The following is a 16445-nucleotide window of genomic DNA, read 5'->3' as shown; positions in this document are numbered from 1 at the left end:
GACCATTCAGGAATGCCTGGCTTGTAACCCTGGATTGCACCCACAACAACTAAAGGGATAGACAGTGCAGAACACTGGTGTTAAGGAGCTTGCAGTCAAACTCCTCAGCCAGGAAGTGGGTAGCAGAAATCTGCAGCAGCTGAAACAGAGCACATAGCTCCAGGCTGAGCCAACACAAAGGCTCACCTTGAAGGAAGGCCACCTTTTGGCAAGCCACGCTTGGGAAAGTGCACTAGGAGCCACTGGTGCAGCTTAAGCACTTAGTCCTTCGAGGTGCTGAATGTCCTCAACTCTCATTGAAGGAGATGCTCAGCCCCCTACAGGATTGGGCCCTTAGGAATCTAGGAGTGGGGATGGCTCTACGAGCCTGGAAAGGCGAATGATTTTGGCCAAGGGTGGGTATGCCAGCTTAGTCAAGAGGGTAAATAAATATAGTCTCCTCTCATTCCGTCAGAGGCTAGGTGGCCCCTGCGTGAGCTGAATCACAGCCTTTTATCCAGCTTCTAGTCTTGATCTAACTTAGGCACTTATCTGTGACTTAGATGACTTGCTGAAAGTCGCACAGGAGTTATGTGGCAAAATCAAGAATGGAAACCCTGTTTCCCAATGCCAAAGCTAGTGCCTAAACCACTAGACCCACCTTCCTTCCCACTGTACTATCCTTCCACTGGTCTGTGAAGCAGAGAGAGCCTATGAGAGCACAATGGCAATTACCACTGAATGTTTTCTACCTTCTCTGGCTGAGATTCTTTTATAAAGCGGCTGCCTATAAGTAGGCTTTCTGCACCCATACTCCGGCACCTAAATAAGGGGCTTGAAAGTGGGAGGCGGTGGCTGACAGTGGATTATTCATTGTTATTTTATCATTAATAATGTAATATCTTGTTATCTTTGAGTCTGTAAAGCATTTCACAATACATGTTACGGAAGGCAATTTATGGAATTAAATTTAGTGTGACCATTTGTTATTTTATATTTATTATGTTTTTATGGTCTTTGGCATTGTAAAGTTTATGGCCACAGAAGAAGATGATAAACAGACTCTGTATTCTGCCTCAGTATTGTAAGCGGGCAGCGCCTATCAAGAGAAATATATAATCTATGCATTCCTGTAGCTTTCATGGGAAAAGAAGCTGTTCCACAAAGTGCAAAGGGGAGAAAAAAGGAAGGCATTTGAAAGCCAAAAGAATTACTCAAAAGACTCCACCAGCCAGGAATGTAACAGTAGTTGTGTGAGCTGCTGTATGTGAGCTAGGCTCAGCTATGGACTTTGATTTCTTCCCCTTCTGTTTATTACAAGTAAACCAGTTTGTGCCCAAGAAGTGAAAGGAATCATTGGATTCTGCAATGATCAGTGGGACCTCACATAACCACCCATTTTCAAAAAAAGTCATGCACTATTGCATACATACCTATGAGCAATTTATATACACAAAACCACTGTGGACAAGAACAAATCAGAAAGCCAATCGCAGACTCTTCTCTGCTGACGTGAGAGTGTCTAAGGGCTGCAGACTTTGGTCTCAGGTTTTTGTGCAGGGAGAACATGGCCAGCTAGCTGTCCTTGCACTCGTACACCAGATATTTTCATGCCCAGTCATTTAAATTCATGTACACATTACACATGTGCAAAGATATGCTAGCCATTGTTTGAAGGTTACCTACTTTTGTGATAAATTCTATATTCAACTGCTGAGCTGCTACCTAAACCATTTAAATTGAGTGCTGTTTTGTATGGGGAGTATATATGTGTGTATATATATGTATACCTAAAGAATAATACTTTATTGCCATAATATTATATACAGAATTACATAAGGACATAAAATATATCCTTATCCAGCCTTGCAGTTTGCATTTTAAATTGTTAGTAGGTCCTTCTCTCTTAAAACCTAGAATAAACATTATAATCCAAGAAGGAAAACAAAAGATAAGGAAAGAAAAATAACAGATTGGAAGAGAGTGATAAAAATAATGGATAGGTGGGAGTGTCCAGCCGGAGACTGGAATTTTCTAAATTTCTCAGGTGATCAGCAGGTCAAACTCTCAGACACAGGAACGATTTATTAGTGTTCTAAACAAATCCCATGGAATTCTAGTTTGACTTGCAATGTATGAATCAATACTTCACAGAAGGTCATATCAGACATGCACATGAACCAGTTTATCAGTGTTATGCCATGCCAGCCATGCAGCAGGTTACTGGCTCACATTATTACAATTGCCAGCTATTTCCCCCCCAAAGTCTTGCTATTTTGTGTAACACTGTGTGACCGGGGTCCTAGTGGAGAGCCAGCTATGGTCACTCAATTAGGGTGAACTGCAAAGATTAGGGTGAGTAATCCCCATAAAATTGGTGGATATTTCAATACTTAGATTTACCAAGCCAGCATAAAACAGCTTCTTTATTATCTTACTGGTTACTCAGAAGTCCAAACAACACTGTTCCCTTAAAGTGATTCAGCCTCAGGCATCCCTCCAGGTACCCACATCAAATATGATGAAAATTTCTGTAAATATTATTTCATCATATAAAAGAAAAGTTTCTACCAATCCCAAAGGATTGCACACATGACCTCTCAGTTTATTGAATATTCCAGATCTTACCCAAATACATGCTACAGCCAATTCTTATTAACTAAACTAAAATTTATTAAAAAACAACAGAGAGAGAGCATATGGTTAAAAGATCAATATACATCCAGACATGAGTTCAATTCATTGAGGTTCAGATTCATAGCATAGATGGCGAGCTTTGTAGCTGCAAAGAGTTCTTTCAGAAATAGTTCATAGGTCATAGTCCAAAGTCCAAATCTTATATTCAGGGTGTACCAGCATAACTGGGACTTCAGTCTTGTGACTCAAACTTCCCCCCATGAAGCCTAAGCAGATCTGAGATGACAGAATCAGACCCAAGGATCTTTCATACAATTTCAGGTCTTTTGACAAGCTGAGAGTTCAACAGGTAATTAGCATGACTTTGAAGGAGGTCCATCACCGGTACTTAGCTAAAGAATTAACATAAGGCAATTTGCTTGTTCCTCCACCATTCACAGATTATTTGCTATACATTTCAAAGAGAGATGAATATAGAGATATCCCATGTTTACAATTCATTTAAATGATAGGATGTTCTTCTGACCTCTGAATTATCAGAATACAGCATAGACAGGAACTGTTGATTACATCCTTGACCCTACTCATACATATGTAAATACACTGAAACACAAACATTATCTCCCCACATGTCTTTTGAGAGTTATTTATTTTGCAGGATGTTTAACCCTTTCTAGCCATGCATCACACATGGAAATAACATAAATCTTGAGAGCTCCTTGCACTGCTACATACCCGGTATGTCTTCTTCAGTAGCTGTACAATAGGAGTTCTACCAGATCAGTTCAGAATGGCAAATATACATCTAATATCACAATTCCATCCTCTAGCACCTCCAGCACACATCACTGTTTGCTAGGCCATTCTGCTTAACACAGTGGCAGGCTGGTCCAAGGTTCTGCAGACGCTGGGAGTGTCCAAGCCTCTATAGCATAGAGCTTGTATATTTGGTGGCGGGGTGCAATGCACATGGGAGCAAATCCATGCTTACACACACACACACAACTGGGAGATCAATGCTTTTTCATTAGCAGAGCTCCAGTTGTCTGCTCCATACCCTAACAGCTCATGCTCTACAGTCACTGCCAGCAGGGCAGGGGTTCTCCGGTTACAAGATGATAGCCTTAAAGGGACGCCTAAATACACAGGGCACAATTAAAAAATGTGCCCAGCCAGTCAAAAGTATAGGTACCATTTACAAGACAGATGAAGAGCATGCATCCCAACAGTCCAGGGTTTCACAGGACGGTCCCACTTTGCCCCCCCAGTCTTCTCCCCCGTCCTGGTTGAAGTACTCATTTTTTGCAATCAGGGCCATCCAGGGTGGGTGTGAGGTGAAAAAGGGCCCCATCTGAGCGGGCCTTCAAACTGAGTGGCTTTGTGACCTGGCACACTGGGTCGCCAGTGCCACTCAGGTTTGGCCTGCCACACCTCCATGTCTGGCTAAAGAGGGGCGGACAGGCCAAATTTGAGTGGCATTGTTGCAATCTGGTGCACAGGGTCTCACACTAATCAAATTTGTCCTGTCCACCCCTCTGCTTCCATCTATGGAGGGGTGGATGGGCCCAACCTGAATGGCGCTGCATCCTACTTTAGCCACTTGAAATTTTGGGGTGTGTGGAAGCGGCCAGCTGGGTACCAGCAGTAGGGAGGAAGCCGGTTGAGGACTGGAAGGGCAGGATCTGCACTAAGGAGAAGGCATTGTCTATTGGGGCTGTGCTTATAGAATGCAAATCTGGCCTGTGGTCCTGTCAGTCTACATCTGGCCTCATGCAAACAGGGGAACAACCATTAAAATAAAGTCCCATCATCCCACATCATGAGGTGTCTATCATGCTGATCCCACCATCCTTGGCTTTCCACATCCCACCAGAGCAATCCCATGCTATCATCAGCATTACTGAAGTGTCTCTAGGGCTTTCCTTGGCAACTGTGCCAGAGCTGCCACATAAGCTTTTGAAAAAGCACAAAGGAAAAAAAGAGTCTGTGGAGTGAGATGCTTTTTCTCTTCTACCTTGTGCAGTTTAATTATCAATAGAATAGAATAAGGGTTCCCAGGAATGGAATTTTTAACACAAATGAACATTGGAACCATTTGAAGTCTGGCTATAGAAACGTAAGAGCATTTCATTTCTGTATCATAAGTGCTCAGCTCAAAAGTCTGACTCTATAACCTGTCTCCTTCTGTTGAATCCTTAAATTTATTTCCTGTCTTTTATCAGACAATGCTCAAACTCGTTGCTCTTGCCCTTGAGACCCTTTTAATCTCTTTCACATACAGCTCTGCTCTCATTTTCACGTTCCTTCCTTTCTCTCTTCCTTCTTCAAATACTTTTGACTTATTTTGCCTTCATCTCCTCCCATTCTAACTTTCTTACTTCCTGTGCTGCTCTCTACACTTGGAGCAGTTTGTGCTTATCTGCCAGCTATTATCTTCACCTTCCTATCCCTTTTTACAATCTTCACCTTCCTATCCCTTTTTACATTCTTCCAGCAATGGCTTCTCATTTTCTTCTCCCCATTCCACCCATTCTCAACTAATCTCTTCTCTAATCACCTCATGTTAAGGTGGACCTGGGCGACAGGCACTTGATGTTAATCTAGTCCTGCAAAAGCCATAACTGGAGCCCATGACATTAGAACTCTCACTCTTAAGTCAAAAGAAACCAAAGGTCTCAGAATACAACAAATGAATTGCATCACCCCAATTCAGTCTGATTTACAAGCACGTGCCACTGAGGCTTATCTAAGAAATACACACTTAGCTAGGTTTCAGAGTAGCGGCCGTGTTAGTCTGTATTCGCAAAAAGAAAAGGAGTACTTGTGGCACCTTAGAGACTAACCAATTTATTTGAGCATAAGCTTTCGTGAGCTACAGCTCACTTCATCGGATGCATTCAGTGGAAAATACAGCGGGGAGATCTATATACATAGAGAACATGAAGCAATGGGTGGAAATCCAGATAAACATTCCCCTAATCAAGCTTCAACATACAGATTCCCATAGATACAAAGATAGGTGAGATTTAACGAGCAAGGTAAATGGCAGAGTTCTAACACATCAGACCAAAGCCCAAAGATCCAAATTGCTTTGTGCAAACTGCGTATTGTTCCTCTTGCTGATTATTTATACAGAGCGCTAGGCACTTAATGAAGTGTATTTATCTAGGGTTTTATAATAGCTTCTGTTAATGGATGGATGTTCCCCCACCCCCAACCCCCACCCCCTCCCCTCATCAGACAGGAGCAGCTCCAGACAGCTCTTCCCCACTTTTAACCTTCAAAGGGAGTGAAGGTTTGCTCTTTGTCTCAGGCCAAAAGAACAGAATATTAAGGCTGGTCTGTGTTGTGTAATTTTAAAAAATGGGCAGGGGAAGGGCGTGCTGTTTGCCCATTTAATTTGTAACATCGGCTTATATATGTTCTAGACATTTATAGACTTATTAAGCAAATTGCATTTAAAATCAGTAACGAACAGAAAAAGCCTCAAATTGTAGAACTAGTGCAAAGGAGGTTTAATGGGAAAAATCACTTGGCAGCGCCCCAAAACAAACTCCCACAGCCAACTGCCAATCGTTCTGTTCTACATAGGTTCTGACACTGCCCATCACCGTGGTATCTGAGCAGCTTTAGTAGCTGGGAGCAAAATCTGTGTTTCCAGGCCAGAATAGACCCTTAAAGCAGCACTTCAGGCTTTCCAGCCACCTCGACCTCCAGCCTCCTGTTTCATGCAGAAGGATGCTGCAAAGTAACTCTATTACAGACCCTTGACAGAAGCTTTTGCCTTTCATTCTTCAGATAGCATCTTGGAGAAGGGTTGACAACCCTGCAGCAGCTGGCAGAGCAGCAGGTGGCCCCTCAAATAGAGAAGTCCTCTATTCAGCTTTATCAAATTGAACCTAGCAAATGCACGTGCTGAAGTACAGACTAACCAGAGCAATGCATGAAGCCCGGGCATCACCAGCTCTCACAGTTGCAAACTTTTGGCAAGTCACTTCTGCTATGGTCTCCACTCAGGGTTTCAAAGGTAGCCGTAGATAAAAACTACACTGTAGTAATCTGGTCCAAGCGTTATTCCCTTTGCAATTGGCCGTTTTTCTGCTGGGAGAAATTGATGAAAGAGTCAGGTATTTCTTTGATGCAATCCTGTGTATTTTCTGAAGTCCTATTTTCTGAACACAGTAGGAATCAAACAGTGGGGGGACGGTTTTTGCCCACAGTTCCAAGGCTCTTTCTAACCAATGATCTGTGTTAGAATATAGATATGCAGGCCTGCCTGTAAAGGCCTATATTTTAAGAACTTAGGTGTATTTTTATCACTTAGCTAGTTACAGAGGTATAAAACAAAGAAGCAAAATCACAAGTCTGCCTGTGTATGGGCCTTCTCCCACTAGGATAGGCTGAGGCCTTGTTCTTAGGCTAAGGCCTTTGGCTAAGCAGCAGGGGAAGCCATAAACTGGGAAGCGAATGGTCACATCCTCACATTCCAAACAAGTCACATTGAAATAAGGTGTTATTGGGCTATTTGGAAGACGATCCTGTCCTGATAGTGCCCATCACCCCCAGATAAAGAAACAGATCTTAAGATGGTTAAAGAAAACTTAGTTTGATAGAAACCTGTCTGGGAAGAAATCACCTATCAATAGTTGTGGTTGTGAAACCCTCATTTCTGTATAGTTTTATCTTTATGGCCCCCACTTTTCTATTGTTAATCTGTCGGGTTCTCTAATTGTTTCTGTCTGCTGTATAATTAATTTTGCTAGATGTAATTTATTTAGGGTAGTGTGATATAATTGGTTAGAGAATTAAGTTACGTTAGGATTGGTTAGATAGATTTCAGTAAAATGATTGGTTAAGGGATAGCTGAGAATATTACTATATAAAATGGGATCAAACAGGAAGTAGGTAGGAAAATTGGAATCATGCTTGCTTGAAATTAACCCCAATAAACATCGCATTGTCTGCACTTCGGACTTCTGGTCTTTTTCTGCTCGCTGTCTGCTTGACAAGAACCAGGGATGTGGGAGGGTGGAGGGAAAGCCCTCTAACACTCTGCACAAAAGCTTGCTCAACTTTTCTCAGAGTCACACCATAACTGTGGCTCTGGCTGTGTCTTGGCTTTGTTGCTGTTTTCTCTGTGTGCTTCTGTGGTGTTTCTGTAACTTCTTCTCTCCCCCCCTAGCTGAAATCAAATCAGTCTCCCACCCCAGCACTTGTTATCAGAGCACTGGTCTGCTCCAGCGTTTTTGCCGCCCTAAGCGGCAAAAAAAAAAAACTTGCAGGAGGCGGAGTGATGGTGCAGCCGAAGAACAGTCACGTCCCCACCGCTGAATTGCCACCGAGCGCGAAACACGCTGTGACGGAGCGGCTGCCAAATTCCTGCCGCCGCCAAGGGCTAATTGCTGCCCCTTTGCACTTGCCGCCCCAGGCACCTGCTTGGTTCGCTGGTGCCTGGAACCAGCCCTTGCACTGGTAAACCCCTTGGACAACATGGCTCAGCCACTGTCCAGCTTTGTGTGTTGTCTCATCCTTGGGCAGTGGTTTTCCATCATTTCAACTATCACTAAATAAAGAGGGATTTAATTGTTGCCTCATTTAGCCTGAGTGAAAGGTGGCAATCATGGCCAACAGCTTGAGCAACCCGGTGTGATTAAAGGTCACCTCGCTATGGATCACCATAATGAGATCGGCCTACAAAAAGAGAGGTTGCAACTTACAGAAACTTTGGTAAAAAGCTACTCCTAGAACATGGGCCAGTTTAGGGTCAAAATACAGCAAGCTGCTTATTAGAGCTATATGGAAGTGGAAAAATTGTAGCAAACAACATCTGACTAACTTACCCTCCAAATGGTAATTTCCTTTATTGTATGCATTCTTTAATTTTATGTCTTTTTATTGTTAATTGTTAATTGTGATTGGTCAGAAGTCGATGTTTCAGTTTACTTGGATGAGCATGTAGCTGCTTCTGGTGAGAACACAAAGCTTGGTTATTCACCTGCCATAACCAATTGTGCCAATAAAGTGGAAGATTTGAATTTTTGTAGAAAACCAACCTAAAAGGGGTGAAAACCTGGAAGCAAAAAATTCAAACATTTGTGGGACTTTTTGGGGGGAGAGGGGGCAAATTTTTAACAGCTAGAGTAGTTGTCCGTCGAAACAACGGACCAAGGGTTGTGCTGGATTCTCCATCACTGGTGATTTTAAAATCAAGATTGGCTATTTTTATAAAAGATATGCTCAAAAAGGAATTAATTCAGACAAATCCTATGCCTGTTATACAAGAGGTCATACGAAATTTTCACAATTATATCACAATAATTAAATTATTATCACAATTATAAAATATGAAGATATATCTATTTCCCTTTCAAAAACCTAATACAGTGGAAAGTTAAAAGGGAAACAAAAATGTCTTGTCAGGATCTGTTCTGGAAAAGTTATCACACCGTTTAAAGATGGCAGAGAAATGTTGAGCTCATACATAGTTTCAATGAGGCATAATTTATTCCTCTATCTTGTCTGGAGGACTCTGACCCGGAGAACACATGCTCTTCACAAAGCCTTCCTTTTCTTTTTCAGTGAACGGCCTCCTGTACTATGAAAGCCCATATCTGGGAGAGCTGCGCTCTTTGAAAGCGCTCACAGAATGTGCCCTTGTAGAGAGACTAGAGGGAGCTGAATCTGTAGCTCCAGTAGAACTTAATCTTATAACTACACCATTTATTGGAGCAGCAGCTAAGTTTAAACTTTGCACCGAAGCATCTGGACCCAACAGACAGATGGATCTACACAAAGAAGAGAAGAGTCTCTAACCCGGCTGATTCCAGAGTGTCATGCTGAACTCAAATAACCTTAGGAAAGCAGGCAATGGACTTCAGGAAGCTTCTCTAGAACTGTGCCAGTGGACTGAGAAATATTCTAAACTGGAAACCAAATTCTGAAACATGCCCAGAGAATTAGCAATTGGTTTTTTTCTGACTCTTCTCCTTTCAGTTGACAGGCCAGAAAAGCCTTAGCTAAACCCATGTGCCAGCTGGAATTAATGGGTTTTTCTGTGGCCATTTTATATCCAGCCAGCTTGTGGGTGAATGACAGAGGGCAAGCCTACATTTTTATGGTCCTGCAGGAAACCAGATAAGCTTGTTGTAGGAACTGTGAGAAGAAATGTTTGTCTCCATGAAACGAGATACTGTTCTTGACTTGGGTTCTATGTCCTTTGGACTGGGTTAAACTTAGGATTGCTAATGAGACTTAAGTGACCTTGAAAGAAATATTAAACCTTTGCTGGTTTTCTTCTTTTTACAGAATGACTGGCAAGCAGCCTTGCCCTCTGTTTTATGTCTCTCTGCTGTTTGGAAGCCGTTCTTTCTTTTACATATATTCAGCACTGATTGCTTTCAATGGCAGTGGTTTATCTGTTTCCCTCATGGAGCTAGAATGCTGGCAACTGCCCAAAGAGTAGAAGCCTTTAAAGATTTCATGTCTAGAGTGAAATATAGTATAAATAAAAAAATGCATTATGCAGAGCTCCCTTTAACTTAAAAAGAGGGAAGAGCTAAAGATTCAATAGACTGACCTGGGTAAGTCAATGTAACTAATGTGGAGGGGTTTACATTGTAAAGAGGCACCAATATAAAACCGGGAGAAATGTTGTGAAGGAGACAAGAGAGCCCTGTGCTATACCAGGAACTTAGGAGGTAGGTGGTGCTGGTGTTTTTCTAGGCACAAGATTTATTAAAGCAACCATTCTGTTGGGTTGGGGGTTTTGTACCTTATAAGTATTACATGCAATTACCTCCACTGTCTTAAGCTATTGAGATTGGATATTCATATTGCATGTATTAAGAAGTTTATTTTCCCCACCCCCTTCTTCCAGCAGATTAACAGTGGAGAGTTTACCTATAGAGAATCGTTAGTGTAACTTTTTCTTGATTTTCGTAAGTAACTTGCCTAGTGAAAGGATGTAAGTTTCATGTGGTTAATAATTATATAACATATTTTGGCCTTGATAACTAGACTGTATTGCTGAGCTAATTGTGTCCCTTTTATTTAGCACAGCGTCCTCTTATAACTATAGATAAAGAGTTAATACACGGTCAACACTTGATCATTTCAGCCTTTTGGCTAAGATCTATTCTGGCAATCTCCCACCATGGAAGAATCTAGAGGCTCCACTTCCTTAGCTAGCAGCCCACTAAGATCTGTGGGAGACAATGAGCATCTGTGTGACTGTCACTTGTCTTCCAACCCTATACAGTCTGTGTTCCTCTGGGTTGGCTTGACTGGCTGCCTGGGTGGATTCCCTTCTACGTGGGTTTTCCAAAATGCAAAGGTGTGGGTGTGGGGAGGAAAATCAAAGTCCTTACAGCTTCAGGTCCCCCTGTGTTTTATACCATTGGTGTCTGGATGGATGAAGAATCTGACTGAGCCTGGCTAACTCCTGTGACTCCACAATCTCCAGCTCCAGGGAGTTCCAATGGAGGGGCTTTTTTAGGGAAGGCAGAAGCATGCCCCAGAGGCAGAACTTCTGCCTTTTTGCAGCAGGAGGTTCCCCTCCATACATGATGGAAAACACATCCATATAGAGTAGAGTTTGGGTTGTTTCCAGTCTACTGATTCCATCCACGAAGCAGGAGAGGTTCGCTCCAGTGCCCATAGTTGGGGATTTATTGTGCACGTTTGTCATTTTCTAAAACAGACTTGCTAAAATATATTTGTCTAAACAGTAGCTACAAAAGGGAGCTCTGAGAAGTATGTAAGGCTTATTGTTTAGAGTGGGGAGGGGAGACTATTTATATTTCAAAGAAGTCTCTAGAAATGTTTGAAAAGCTCCAGAAATTTGGGTCACACCCAGAACTTTCAACCCTTTTCCCCAGAATACAGGCCTGAGCTGCAGCTTGGGTCTGGATTCAGTTCTGACTTTTCCCAAAGTTTGGGAGTGTTTGAATTTGTGGGTTTGGTTTGGATAATAACATTACCTCAGAGCAAAATATTAGCAGTTCTAGTCTTGTAGCTTTCTGTGAAGAGTGACGTTAGTAATCCTTTCATTTGTTACTAATACAAGTATTTTTAATAGAGCAGATATTGTTTTCACCAGCCAAAGGACACTAAAGCCAAAACTTCCCTCTAAAATCCTTACTCGCAATTTTTTAACTCTGATAGCCTACTTTCTATGTGCAGAGATTCCATGAACTCCATACCCGTAGAGTGTACATAAAGTTGTGTGGGGAGGGAAGATCCACTGTGTGCATGTGAGTGAGAATTTTGTCCTAAAAGCAGACTCTATCTAATCCTGTTTGTGTGGAGTATAAAGTTTATTACGTCCTGATACTAGAAGGGAAAGTTTCTCGTTATCATCTAGAAATGTTAAGGTTATCCTAGGCACCACCCACACTGCAGTTATGATCATGGCTGAACAAATAGCATGGCAGTGGCCAGACCATAGCTGGAGTGTGTATGTGCCTAGGTAAATAGATATCTCATTGCCTATGTGGACAGAAGAAAATGTTACAGCTGGTGAGAATGAGGTTTTAACTCTGACAGAAGTGCACAGCCATATGTTACACCCAGCATTTGTTTAGTATCTGGCTCTTATGTGGTTACAGTTAGGAGGATTTATTGGCCAAGCAAAGGGAGGCCCTACACGCAACTTCATGGCATTTCTCTGTATGTCATGTGATAGTTTTTTAACACCTCATCCAATAGCTGAGAGGTTCGTTGATTTCCCTACTTTGAGTAAGTGTCAGAACTGGAATTAGGACTCTGGGTGACATGGCTCCCAGTTCCATGCCCAGACCAGTGGATTTGGCATTAGTGTGACTGCTGCTGGAATGTTGTGCCCATTTCTGGGGCCCACAGTTCAAGATGGATGTTGATAAATTTGAGAGGGTTCAGAAAAGCGTTACAATAAATGACTGAAGGATTAGAAAACTTTCCTTGTGATGATAGACTCAAGGAACTCGATTTATTTAGCTTATTAAAGAGAAGGTTCAGGGATGTATGATGACATGTCCCTCCCACACAGGATTGGAAGGGGTTATGGTGGGCAGGCAGGCCAATTACCTCCCCAGGCTGCACCTAGAGGAGGACCTAGGAGCAGGGGTTGACTAAATGAGGCCCAGCAGGTAGGGTTGGCTTGGAGCCTCCCGGAATTGGCATCCATCTCCCGGTCACTATTGAATGCAATCCGGGAGATTTTAATAGGATATTTTAAGAAAATGACATTGTCATGTTGCGGAAAAAAGTCTCCTGGAATAGCTTGAGTCAGAGCTGGCAACCCTACCAGGTGGGGCCTGTGTAAAGCTGAGGAGCTGAGAGCAGAAGGGGGCTGCAGGGAGGTAGGAGGGAGTTAGGATGCTGGTGAACCCAGAGAGGGGGGAAGCCAGGAAGGTGGGAAAAGCATCGAGGTCTGGGCTGCTGTTGAGAGGGCCCTGAGCCGGGACGCAGAGTAGCGGCATGAGCGGCAGATATAAGGGGCTTGGGGCAAGAAATGCCGGATGCCGTACACCCCCTTTTGGAGGTGTGCCAGCCTGCCACCTTTGGAGTGCTGCCATCAGCAGCTCCCAAGAAGTGGGGGGGCCACTGGCACCTGGACCATGGCCCTGCCCATGCGGCCACTTGGCCTCTTCCCCCCTGTCCCCACCCGCGCTTCGCCCCGAGGCCCCGCTCCCGGTCAGTCTCTCCCCCCCCCAAGGCCCCGCCCTCACTTCGCCTCTTCCCTCCCTAGCTCCACCTCTTCCCTCAAGGCCCCACCACTTCTTGTTCTCCACCCCCCCACCCCCTGTCGCTCGCCCTTAAGGCGGGGAGGGGGGAAGCGAGCAGCAGCTGGGGGGCTCGGGGGACGGGGCGACCAGAGAGGAGCGAGTGGCAGGCAGCTAAGGCGCTGCTCCTGGAAGTGGCCGCCAGGTCCCTGTGGCCCCTAGGTGCTGGGGCGGCCAGGCAGGGACTGAGAGGCTTCACGCACTGCCCCTGCCCCAGTGCCGGTTCCACAGCTCCCATTGGCCAGGAACTGTCATGTGGGGATGAAGGCAGCACGCATCGCGCAGAGCCACCTGGCTGCCTATGCACTTAGAGGCCTCAGGGACCTGACGGCCGCTTCCTCAGAGCCGTAGTAAGCGCTGCCGGGACCCCACACTCCCTCCCACGCTCCAACCCCCTGCTCCAGCCCGGAGTCCCCTCCTACGCTCCAAATCTCTCATGCCCAGCCCTACCCCAAAGCCTGCACCCCCATCCCAGAGCCCATACCTCCTCCCGCACTCCAACCCCCTGCCCCAGCCCGGAGTCCCCTCCTACGCTCCAAATCTCTCATGCCCAGCCCTACCCCAAAGCCTGCACCCCTATCCCACAGCCCATACCTCCTCCCGCACTCCAACCCCCTGCCCGAGCCCGGAGTCCCCTCCTACGCTCCAAATCTCTCATGCCCAGCCCTACCCCAAAGCCTGCACCCCCATCCCACAGCCCATACCTCGTCCCACACTCCAACCCCCTGCCCGAGCCCGGAGTCCCCTCCTACGCTCCAAATCTCTCATGCCCAGCCCTACCCCAAAGCCTGCACCCCCATCCCACAGCCCATACCTCCTCCCGCACTCCAACCCCCTGCCCCAGCCCGGAGTCCCCTCCTACACTTCAAATCTCTCATGCCCAGCCCTACCCCAAAGCCTGCACCCCCATCCCAGAGCGCATACCTCCTCCCGCACTCCAACCCCCTGCCCCAGCCCGGAGTCCCCTCCTACGCTCCAAATCTCTCATGCCCAGCCCTACCCCAAAGCCTGCACCCCCATCCCAGAGCCCATACCTCCTCCCGCACTCCAACCCCCTGCCCAGTGAAAGTGAGTGAGGGTGGGGAAGAGTGACTGATGGAGGGAGGTGGGATGGAGCAAGCAGGGGAGGGGCCTCAGAGAAGGAGTGGGGCATGTGTGGGGCCTCTGAGAAGGGGGCGTGGTGGAGGGGGTGAGGCAGGGGTGTTCCGATTTGTATGATTAGAAAATTGGAGCTGGAATGGGGGTAGGGCCTCGGGGGAGGAGGCCAAGCTGGAGTGGGGCCTCTGGGTGGAGCCAGGGGAGCCCACTGTCCAGGCACCTGTGGGCCCCCCCCCTCACTTCGAGGGAGCTTCCGGTGCGCGTGCCCAGCCTCCACAAACACAAGAGTCACAGCCACCTATGATTAGAGGGCAGGCCCAAGTCCCCCTACCAGCCACTGGCGAAGTGACACCAGCAGTGAGCAGGAAAACTGCCTGAGCCCATTTGCCAAAAGGGACTTTGATACCCTGGAAGAGAGGACCACGTGACTCGGCCAGAGGGCTGAGTCATGGAAAGGAGGCTGTGGTTCCTGGAGTGAGACGGACCACAGGGCAAGACAGAACAGGTGAAAACACCTCCAGAGGAGAGTGCAAAGCCTGGCAGAGCTAATCCCCAGGATGGCAAGGGGGAGACGCCACCAATGGTGAGTGGACCCTGTGACAGGGTGACTTGATCACAGTCTAAGTACCAACATGGCAGGGAACAGATATTTAATAATGGGGTTTTCAGCCGAGCTAACAAAGGTCTAACATATCCAATGGCTGGAAGCTGAAGCTAGACAAATTCAGACTGGAAATGAGGCATACATTTTAAATGGTGAGTGTAATTATTTAATCATTGGTACAATTTATCAAGGGTCATGGTGGATTTTCCATTACTGGCAATTTTTAAATCAAGATTTGGATGTATTTCTAAAAGATCTGCTCTAGGAATTATTTGGGCAAAGTTCTATGGCAAAATACAGGTCAGACTCGCTGATCACAATGGTCCCTTCTGGCCTCAGAATCTAAAAATCTAAGAATCTGTGCTTTTCTGTCTTGAGGTTGTCTATCAGTGTCGAACAGCATGCTAGTTCTTTGACAGGAAAAGGAATTTGTGTCTTGAAGCACAAGGTGCCTATCACATATGCAAGATCCGTCTGAGGCTGACTTTACTGGAATTTGAAACCGAGCTCTGGCAGGCAATCCCCCAGGCAGCCTTCCAGTGCTGAGTCTTGATAGTGAGTGCTCAGATCAAAAATGCTGCAGCTGCCATGAGGAAACAAATTGTTTTCGACATAACAGCCCCATATGTTTATAGGAGTGCCTGCAGAGCCATACCAAAGCAGCTTGATTCTCCAGAAAATTAGGCAGGCCTACTCCATGTGAACGCAATTTCCTGGATATGCTGATGTCCTGCACATACACTGATTAAATCTTAAGACAAAATATTTTATAACCAAAAAAATGTACTGTGGTTTTATATAAGAGGCAGTTCCTGAATTGTTAGTTCAGTGCCTCAGGCAGCTGACCTTTCGTTTTCTCCCAGTCATTTAAATATGTATCATGCCAGGAAGTTGAAGTTCTCGCAGGAAATGTGTTGGATTCATTTTTCCTTGGTTTGTCATACTGCTAGGAAATTCAGGCTTCCTGCATCACGGGGTTAAACCTCTATGGGCCACAGGTTTTGAATTCATTGCTGTGCAGTGCCATGGCTTCACTGCCACATGCTGATCCCTGAGAGCCTTCACGTGCTTTCGCCTGAGCTGTAAGCTGCAGCCACTTTTAACTTCTGTGTAGCACCCATGTCAATAGTTTTTAATACTATAACTTGTGGATAAATGAATGAGCTTGTCAGTCTCTAATATAAGGGAAGGACATGGGCGGTACGGAGTCCAATCAGCATTTCTAAGCAACACTTATGGACTGGCCCAGATTGAGGTTGGTATATGTTATCCCTCTGTAGCACGTGAAGTAGGTATTGTGTCTTGGACACAGCAAATGTGTGGCATGCTCTTGCTGAAGAAAATATGCTCCAGATGTTATGAAATGG

The sequence above is a fragment of the Lepidochelys kempii genome, chromosome 5 (genome assembly GCF_965140285.1).
Source record: "Lepidochelys kempii isolate rLepKem1 chromosome 5, rLepKem1.hap1, whole genome shotgun sequence".
In the NCBI taxonomy this organism is placed as follows: domain Eukaryota; kingdom Metazoa; phylum Chordata; order Testudines; family Cheloniidae; genus Lepidochelys; species Lepidochelys kempii.
The sequence above is the reverse complement of the archived record's forward strand: the minus strand, read 5'-3'. Positions refer to the sequence as shown.